The sequence below is a fragment of the Eptatretus burgeri genome, chromosome 4 (genome assembly GCF_056783735.1).
Source record: "Eptatretus burgeri isolate ZD-2024b chromosome 4, Ebu_testis_v1, whole genome shotgun sequence".
NCBI lineage: Eukaryota > Metazoa > Chordata > Myxini > Myxiniformes > Myxinidae > Eptatretus > Eptatretus burgeri.
The window spans coordinates 23,616,010-23,626,864 of record NC_140964.1 but is presented as its reverse complement, the minus strand read 5'-3'; the positions used below and the strand labels follow the sequence as shown (position 1 = coordinate 23,626,864).

Genomic DNA, 10,855 nt, shown 5'->3' with positions numbered 1-10,855 from the left:
GCCGTAAACCTTATCTTTGAGATATCCCCATAAAAAGAAGCCCATTGGAGTGAGGTCTGGGGAAGGCACATGGAATTCAACACTACCTCTTCGCCCAATCCATCTGTTCGGAAAAGTTGCTTCGAGATAGGCCCTTACATCACGGTGGTAGTTGGGAGGTACTCCATCTTGCTGAAAGTAAATCTCTTCGACACGTGGACCAACGGATTCCTGCAGCAAGTTTAAGTAAACATCCCCAATGACAGTTTGGTCAAAAAAGAATGGCCCGAGGATTCCCAATGCTGATATCCCACACCACACAGTAACCCCTGGTAAGTTTAAATGGTGTTCCATAGTAACATGCGGATTTTCAGGAGCCCAGTACGTGCAATTGTGTCGGTTAATTGAGCCATTTAACTTGAAGCTGGCCTCATCGCTCCAAACAATTTTGGATGGAAATGCTGCATCTTCTTCGCATTTGCCCAGGTACCACTCACAAAATTCAGCTCTCCAGTCAGGATCATCTTCATTTAGAGCGTGGATTAATTTTGGAATGTAACTTCTCCAATTAATTCGCTTCAAAATGTGATGGGCGCTTGATTTTGGGATTCCTGTCTCAGGAGCCATTTGTCGTACAGATTTCCGTGGGGATCGGTGGAGGGTTTCCATCAATTGATTTTCCTTTGCGGGGGTGGTTGATGACTGTGGTCTTTTTGAACGCTCTTTATAGACGTCATGCACAGTTCCATCTGTTTCTAACTTTTCTCGGATGCGAGCAATGGTGCGTCGCGTTGGTGGAACTTTGTAAAAATGTCTTCTAAAATGTCTTTGCACTTTTCCATGATGTTTTCGTGCTTCCAGTAGCACTTTATGATACATTTTCTTTCTTCAAAACCTAGTCGTACTTCTGCCATTATTAGAGTCAATTTCATCCGAAAAGAAATGAAAAATTCAATGAGTTATGAGGAGCCAAAATGTGAGTACATTTTTGGGACACCCTGTATATATTGTTGCGAATTCGCGCCCGACGGCGTGTGAACGGCCACGTAACTCGAATCGCGGCACGTCGCCCACCGGACGGACAATTCTGTCGTGACCCTCTCGGACTAACGCCGGGAGCTAGTCACGGGTGGGCCTTTCGGCCTCACCACGATCGTGCCAATCGGCCCCCCGCGTGGGATAGGGTTGTTCGCCAAACTCGACCTACCTAAGTACCCACGCGGAGGGTAGACCGGGCGATCGCACCTCGCCGCAGGTCGACTCCGGACAAGGCCACTTAAGCGATCCGTTCCGTACTATCGGGATAACCGAGCGGTGTTATCGTCGGCCTCGATGGTTCCGATTAATAATATCGGGCGTATTAAGCCCACTACCAACCCTTTACGTGAAGCAAGATGGAGATTCAATTCAAGAAAAGACGAAGCGAAACGTGAAAACAGTTCAACATGATGCACATTTATTCCACGGCACACGGAGAGCACACATATACAATTAAACAGAATGCACATAAGGCAATTGCAACAAAAGAAACACAACAATGCAGATCTACAACCGACTACGCGTACACACGACAACACTTACATAGTTTTACTTCACCAGACTGGCGCCACACACACACGTTTACACAGAAACAAAAGAAAAGGGCCACCCTCAAAGACAAGGGGGCAGACGGGGCCTGTGGGCCAATATTTGCGCGGGACCTGAAAGAGCGGTCAGGTCCGCAAGACCGGGTGGATCCTACCCGTGTCTTTGTGATGAGCCGCAAATGTGGCAGCGCGGCGGTGCCCCGACTTCGTGCTCCTTCGTGGGTTTCGTTGGCACTGCTTGGAGTGGGGTGGGAACGGGGCCCCCTTTTCGCACTATCACAGCACGGGGGAAAAGGGGGGGGGGAATTTGTTGATGCTCTGGGGAAAGAGTATCGCTGGTTTGCTTTGGTCCCGTGACAAGCGATTTCACCACGACCTCGTCGCCGACCGCTGTCTTCCTTGCCTCGGACCCGAGCTACTCGGACTCTTCCCCAATTCTCCTCAGCCGACTGCAGCAAACCACCTGTATGCCCTCGCCTCCCGACTCCACTCCGCGCTCCAACCCGACTCTGCCCAAAACACTCTCCGCTCTTCTGAGGCCGACTCTGCCCAAACCGACTCTGCCGAGACCGACTCTGCCGAGACCGACTCTGCCAAGACCGACTCGACCCTGCCGCTGCCACACTCTGCTCTCCAACCAAAAAACTGACTCTCCTCCGATTCACCCCGCGCTCGGCGCTTTATAGGCCGGCAGGAGAACCCATATGCAAATTTCTGGATCAGAACGAGCTCAGGGGTGGAGCCACGCTCGCCCATTGGACGGAGAAAAAGGGGCGTGAACCTCCCCTGATCCTAGAATTTGCATATCTCGATTCTACACCGACGCGCCTGGAGGCGGGGCCAAACCGCCCCCGCGCTTGCCGATTGGACGGATCAGAAGTGGGCGTGTAGCATTCCTGATACGAATTCTCCTCGGAAAGGCCGCATTTTGCACTCGCGTCTCGGCGCGCCTCCCGTACGAGCCCAGGACAGCCTGACGCTCGGTGCTCACAGGTGGTGCGGGAATGGCCGCGGAAGGAGAGAGGTGAAGGTGGTGGAGGGTTTATGGTGGTGATTTATGGCCATGGTGCCGTTTGGAATGGCAGTGATGCGATGTTTGCGGGAGCGAGTTGTGAAGGTAAAGATCGTGGCTGTTGGCGTTGTTGTTGTTGTGAAGCGGAGTTGTGGTTGGTGGTTGTTGTGTGATGGCGGTTGAGACGTGGTTGGTTCAAAATTAAGATAGAACATAAAAACGACTATCAAAGCATCGCAGCCCGAATGAATCACATTTATTCCCTCTAATCAACGGGTTTGGGGCTAACTACACATGTACTTACAGAGATATCTCACCTACGGGACCTGAATGGTGGTTTGCGAATTTCCACAACCGCAACAATATATATATATATATATATATATATATATATATATATATATATATATCTTCTTCTTCTTCTTTCGGCTGCTCCCGTTCGGGGTCGCCACAGCAGATCATCCATATGATCCGCATAGTGATTTGGCACATGTTTTAGGCCGGATGCCCTTCCTGACACAACCCTGGTCGCCTCTTACGACACAGGGACATGGTACACCTATTTTAACCGGGGTATACACCGGCCCAGTACACTGGTACTCATTTCGCCGACCTCGGAAGGATGACAGGCTGAGTCAACCACCTGGTGTATTAATTCAGTGGCCCAACGGGGCTTGAACTCAGGACCTTTTGGATCCCAAGCCGCTGCCCAAACCACTGCGCCAACACCAGGCTCATATATATATATATATATATATATATATATATATATATATATATATATATATATATATATATATATATATATATATATATATATATATATATATATATATATATATATAGTTTTATACTATATATACTATATATATATATATATATATATATATATATATATATATAAAGGGCCACCCTCAAAGACAAGGGGGCTTTATATACTATATATATATATATATAGTATATATATATAGTTTATATTATAATATATATATATATATATATATATATATATATATATATATATATATATATATATATATATATATATATGTGTCGAGGCGTCGATCACCCTTCACCAAGGCATGAAGACGTCGATGTTCTTGAGAGAAAATTGTTTATTATTTACCAATACATGCGGACGCATGGAAAGCAGCAAACACCAGGAACACCAATTAGCAATTGAGGTTACCTGGAGAGTGCTCTGCCAGAGTAGGCTGGGTCACTCTCTTTTATGCACGGTTTATCTTTGACAAATGCTATTTTCACAATTGTCCTCCTCTTTTCCAGGACCAGCTGAGAGCAGCTGGCTTATATCTTCCAACAACTGTGAATCAAGCAAGATAACTCAAAGTAAAGTAACTTCTTAATGCTGCTAATAGCATTCTTGTGGATTACTGACCACATCCTTATCTCTACACACATTGCTTTAAATTCCTTTTGTGAACAGCAAGCAGGAGTATATTTTTGGCTACTGCAGGAGAGTGAGTAAAAGTCTTGGGAACAAACAAAGCTAATAAGAAGAAGGTACAAATCCCAACATATATATATATATATATATATATATATATATATATATATATATATATATATATATATATATATATATATATATATATATATATATATATATATATATATATATATATATATATATATATATATATATATATATAATATATATATAATATATATATATTTATATATATATATATTATATATATATATATATATATATATATATATATATATATATATATCTATATATGTGTATATATATATATATATATATATATATCTATATATGTATGTATATATATATATATATATACATACATATATATATATATATATATATATATATATATATATATATAATATAGTTGCGAATTCGCGCCCGCCGGCGTGCGATCGACCGCGTGTAGCCAAAAGCGGCCGCCTCGCCCACCGGAACGGACAATTCAGTCGTGACCCTCCGGGAACTACAGCCCGGAGCCAGTCACGGGTGGGGGTTGAACCTCACCACAACTCAGTCCGCATTCTACCCGCGCGAAATAGGGTCCGATCGCCGAATGGTCGATTTACCAAGTACTCGCGCGAGTAGCGTACCGAGGAGTTGTACCATACCACAGGCCAACTCCGGACACGAACCGCTTAAGCGGTTCGTTCCGTATTACAGGGATAACCGAGCGGAGTTATCGTCGGCCTTGACGTTTCCGATTAATTACCGGGATGTTGAAACCCACTATGAATCCTTTACGTGATGCAAGATGGAGATTCAATAAAAGGAAGGAGATGAAGCAAAGCGGGAAACAGTTCAACAAGCAATGCACATTCATTACGGAAACACGGAAGGCACGTATATTACAGTCAAGACAAGATGCAAGAAAAGCAAATGCAATATGACCGATTAAAAGGGCAATTATTTACAACACTTATAGAGTTCTACTTGTCGGGACTCGGCACCCCATCACTCATACAAAAAGCAAAGGAAAGAAAGCCACCCTCACATGCAAGGAGGCAGACAGGTCCGTGGACCAACTGTGCATGGATCCTGGAGGAGCGGCCAGGTCCACGAGACCGACAAGGTCTTACCCGCGTCCTCGTGATGCAATGGCGGGCAAGCCGCAATGTTCGCGCAGCTGTGCCCCGACTCCGTGCCACTGGCGTGGTCGGCGAGCCCTCTCCGGCGTGCTCCGCGCAAGCAGTTTTGTTGGCACCACATTAAGGGTGGGGGAGGAATGGGGCCCCCCGGCACTATCTCAGCGCGGATGGGGGTGGGGGGGGGAAATTGCTGATTCTCAGGGAGAGGGGAATGGCTGGCTGGCTTGGACCCCATGACGAGATGAGCGACCCTCACACCACAACCTCGTTGACGACCTCCGTCTCCACTTGACTTGAACTTGAACTCTTCACTTGCCCTGACCAGCCGCCTGCAACTCAACCACGCGAACTCCGCGAGTCGCCTTATGCTCGCGTCTTTATAGGCCGCAGGAGGGGCTTATATGAAAATTTCAGGATCAAAACGCGATTGGAGGCCGAGCCACGCCATCCTCTGTTCAGCCATTGGTGCGGAAAAAAGGGGGCGTGAACCCTTTTTGATCCGAATTCCTCTCGTAAAGAATCCACATTCATCGCACTTGGAGGCGGGGCCATACCACCCGACGCTCGCCCATTGGACGGAGAAAAAGGGGGCATGAAGCCTTCCTGATCCGGATTTCTCCCTCGGAAAGGTTGCCATTCGCGCTCGCGGCTCGATGCGTTCGGCACCAATCGCCGAACGGGCCCTGGACACCACGACGTTTGCTGTTGACTGGTGGTGTGGTCGATGGTTGGAGAAGGAGATAGGCGAAGGTGGTGGGGGGCTTTCTGTGGTGGTTTGGTGGTTGGCAGGCGTCATTTCGGAATGGCGGTGAAGCGATGTTTGCGGGATGGAGTTGTGAAGGTAAAGGTAGTGGCTGTTTGCGTTGCTGGCGGCTTTATGGTCGAAAATAACAATAGAGAAAGAAAAATGGCTAACTCAAAGCGTCGCAGTCCGGATGAATCACACATATTCCCTCTATACAACGGGTTTGGGCTAACTACACATGAACTTACCGATATATCTCACCTGAGGACTCGTTATGGTGTAATGTGAATTCCCACAACCGTAACAATATATACACTAGGCCAATATAAGAATCGACAATCAACACAGGCAGATTACCATCATAAACCACATTAATCGGTTGGAGTCAGTGTGGAGTGTCAGTGTGGAGGGAAAAAATTTGGCTCAGAAATTTGGAAAACGTTAATCCAGCAAACAGCTCAGAAATCAGGTGTTATCAAATTTATTTTGCTTTGAAACTCAAAAAGAGAAACTACATACCTTTCTACAGTATACCTTAGTCATGAAATGACCAACTGCTTTTAGTGCAGCAGATAACTGCAAAAACTACTTCAGTTTGTGATGCAAGCATGAAATTTGGCACAAATACTCTTTGAGGTCCACTTTTTTCAAAAAAGGTGTTGGCCACGCAAAATTCCAAGATGGCGACCATTTTTCAAGATGGCCACCATATGCATAGAAAATTCCTCTTCTGCAGCTAAATATTTGAAACAAAACACAACATTAAGGGTGTAAACCAAAGTTTTTTTGTGTCTAAGATTTTAGCATGATTATTCTTTGTAATGTAACACCTCACAGCATGGTTGTAACAAAGATGGCATCCAAGATGTCTGCCGCAAAACCAAAACAATACTCATATTTCAGGAAATAATAGACATAGACTCATAATTTTTGGATCTATACCTAGGTTTTTGGGATCAACTAATTAGGTAGACATGGTTTTAGATTCCTAGTTCCCATGCATACTGCTGAAACAATGATGGGAGTCCAGGATGGCTGCCACAATAGCTATAAACCATTGTTCACGAACTAGCGTTTGGAACAAAATCAAGATTTTTTTAAGGTTTACTAACTCGACAGATATGGTTCAGATATGGACAGAAAAATTCTTCCCATTTTGCAAAGGGAAAATCAACCATGGACGGTTTGTCGTCATAGGAGATGCTGAGGCCATGCTCATGCAGCATTTCTACCAGGCTTCTCTTCCTGGTTTTGGCAAAGATACCCATGTACACTGGGAATGGTGTTTCTCTGTCTTTGGAGTGTCTGTGTGTTGCTTCTCCCTCTTTGTTTTGGGAATTGCAGTTATACTGCAGCAGCTGGGAAATGGCCTGGTCAGACTTTGAAGCCCCAAATCTCAGCTGTGATTTGATGACTGCTCCATGTTCAACCATCCCGATTAATTGAAGGAGAATGGGTGGTATAGCATCTTTAACACGGCCTTCAGGAAATGTGCCATCAAATCTTGATTGATGGTCTAGTATGTGTCGTCTCAAGAGTTTTGCAGCTTTAGCCATCACAAGTGCATCAGAGTATTCTGATGCTTTTGATAGTGACGAAGCCACATCTTTCTGGAATGCTAAAAGCACACCTCTTCCCTTTTTTGTGAGCTTCAAGCTCAGGGATTTCAGCCAATAATTTTGGTTGTTGGTATAACTGGTAAATATCTGCAAGGGGGAAGACTGTGGGACCGTCTGAATTCAGAATGGTTTCAACAATGTAATTCACCAATTCCGAAAGAACCAGTGGGTACACATCTGGTTCCTCCTTAGTTTGATGTGAGTCTTTCTCAAGACTTCTGAGATGGTATCTCTCCCTGTTATACAGAGCAATGAGACAGGTACGATGGTATTTTAGTTCCTGGGCAATGGCATCTCCACCACCCAGTTTTGCTAACAACGTGCCATCATTCAGTGTTTGAGCACACTCGTGCACCCTCTTGTCCAAGTTCATGGTCATAACTTGCTGAAGGTCAGATTCAGGTGATGTCTTTTCACACATAATACATACTTGACTATCATGGCTAGTTCGTCGCTGCTTCACATGCCCTTCATCTGTTTCACTACCACGAGAGTCGGATCGACGTTTCTTGGCACGATCGAGTTTAGTGTTATTAAATAACAACCGACAACGCATGTGGTACTTTGCCTCATTCCTTCTCAGCGTTGCCTCTATACCTCCACCCTCAGTCAGTCCAGCTGGGTGTAAAATCAATGGGAGTGCACTGATCTCATTGAATAGAGGTATATTAGTCGCTAGCAAAGTATACCCATCATGTTCTGGGACATGATGGATAGGAGGGGAAGTCAGGGCTTCATTCTTTTTTTCTTTTTGGCAAAGACAGCATCTAGTGCAGTCCGTTTGCCTCTTGGCTAAAATTGGATTCGCATCTGCCATTTTGATTAAGGCCGAGGGTTTATCCTTTTACCACCTGAATCAACGCACATTCCTGTATGGGATACAACTACGTTCGGGTGACCTACACCTAGCCTGATCATTCATCCAGTGTCATTTAAGTCCTGTGTGATCTGTACACCATTCGGTAACTACATAAGCAAGTCATGTATAGCCACCTTACCCTTGGCTCGGCTCTCCCGCGCTGGCACACCCTGTCAATTCAGGCGCGGCTATGTAACTAAATATAGTAACTACAAACTACTGTTTACTAGCTGCTGGATATGGGGCTGTTAGATAGCATTTGGGACACTAAACTAAACTATACTACAACTACTAGTCTATTACTACAGCATTAGTAAAGCTAGATCAGCTGACACTGAACCCCATGCTGAGTTACACAGCAGTGACGTCACCAGTGTGCCTTGGTTGTGCGCTGACATCACTCTATTATAATTATGCTAAGCTTTCCTCCACCCTCTAAAATGCAATGACAAAATAAGTAATAATTCTAATGAAATCCATTATCTTTATTACCTATTTGCCGACTTATAGTACTTGGTATTTCTAAGTTCATTGATGAGATATTTTAAAGTTTTATGATGGCCATCTTGGACGCCATCTTTGTTGTGACAGGTAATTTTGCAATATATGACCAACAAGTGAACATTTATGCAATAAATCAGAAACAAAAGTATTTTACCACTAAATTTTGTGAAATGATAAATGATTATTACCAGCTTGATTTTTCTGGAGATACGGCTTAGCAGCCATCTTGAAAATGGCCAGAAAATGGCCAGAGAAAAAAAGTCGTTTTTGCCAGACTTGGCCCCTTGTGATTTTTTCCTGTTCCCCAAGCTCAAGGGGGTGATCAAGTGGACCCGATTTCCTGATGTGGAGGCCATCAAAAGGGCCGTGATGACGGAGCTCTGGAGGATTCCAGAAGAAGCCTTCCAGGGTCGCATCGAAGCGTGGAAGAAGAGGATGGACAAGTGTGTGAGACTGGAGGGAAACTATTTTGAAGGGTAAAAGCTGTGATTTCAATATATTTTTTTGGAATAATATTTCTGTGAAGTCAGTCACGTTACTTTTTAGACGGACCTCTCATATATTCATATATTGTATATATACATACACACACACACACACACACACACACACACACACACACACACACACACACACACACACACACACACACACACACACACACACACGTGGTGTGTGATGTCTGAGAGGTTCGCACAATCGCCACAAAGCCGTCTTGCCTGGGTTCCAATCTTGACCCAGTTATAAGCTGTCACCCTTGTGTTTCACAGGCCTGGTGATTCATCAATGTGTGTGCCGTATCTCGGATGGACATGAAACTGGGTGTGTCGTCTGCTGACATTAGTTGGTGGACCTTAAAGATCCCACAGTGTCCTTCCTGAAGAATGGTAGAGCTATCACCGGCACCCTGGCTGAATTCCAAATTCCTATCCTATCGACTGCTGGGAGTGGGATAGCAAAGCACCCAGCATGACCCAAGCCCAAAAACTGCTGCGGCAGAAACAACGCTTTGTAATACAGAGTATTGTGAATCAGATCGGGATGTGTGTGTGTGTGTGTGTGTTTCTACATACAGTACGAGCATGGGTACCTGGCATTTCTCAGTACTGTTCTAATCCTAATGGAATTTTGAAGGAATCAAATTTTGTTTTTTTTCCTATTTTTTGTGGGGGTCGAAAACATTTCCGTACTCACACTATGGAACGGGATCAGGGATCATTTTAATATTACCCTTCACAAAGCTACAAAGGCTTAAGCACTTTTGAGCGCTAAAAAAAACGAAATCAACTATTATTTCAATGTTTTCAAAAAATGTTTTTTGCCTAAAACATTCTCTGCCACTCGCTGATGAACCTCTGAAAGCTTGATGAAGATCCCTTTGGCCATCACTGAAAAAAATATGGCGACACACACACACACACACACACACACACACACACACACAGACATCACTCAATATAGGTTTTCAGCAATCGTTTTTTTTTAATCCACTTTGTGATTGCCAAAATTTTTTTTGAGAGCACTGATGATGTGTGTTACTTATCATGCAATTGCAATAGGAATGTAGCTACACCAGGACTCATTATCTATTCTAAGGATACATCCAAGTGAAAATGCCTTGAAATATTTTTAATGCAGGTTATTTTACCTTCACGCATCATCGATTTCGATTTGCTCGTTTTATTTACCATTCTTTTTTTTATAAATAATTTGACGTCAAGCGTTGTGTATTCCGTTGTTTTACTGGCCGGTGTTGCTAACCCTGTGGCTTCCGGGAAGTCGAAGTCCCAATTTTTCCCTCACAGTTATGGTTTTAAATCTATGATAATTCTATGGCCAGAAATCCTGTAGGTTCCAACTCGTGAGTCACTATGTGATACAAATGACTTTTGACAACTTCTAAATCCAATCAGAAAGCAAACAAAAAGACCATCTGTCAGGGCATTTTTG

At 44.1% G+C, this 10,855-nt stretch overlaps 1 long non-coding RNA gene across 1 annotated transcript in view; it reads left to right on the top strand.

The window, feature by feature from the left end:
• Positions 1-3,648: 3,648 nt before the first annotated feature.
• Positions 3,649-10,855, top strand: part of LOC147027628 (uncharacterized) — a 19,413-nt gene continuing 12,206 nt past the window's right edge. Inside the window, exons 1-2 of the long non-coding RNA XR_015057140.1 lie at positions 3,649-3,927; positions 9,215-9,381. This is a non-coding gene — a long non-coding RNA (uncharacterized LOC147027628). The remainder of the gene's footprint in view (positions 3,928-9,214; positions 9,382-10,855) is intronic.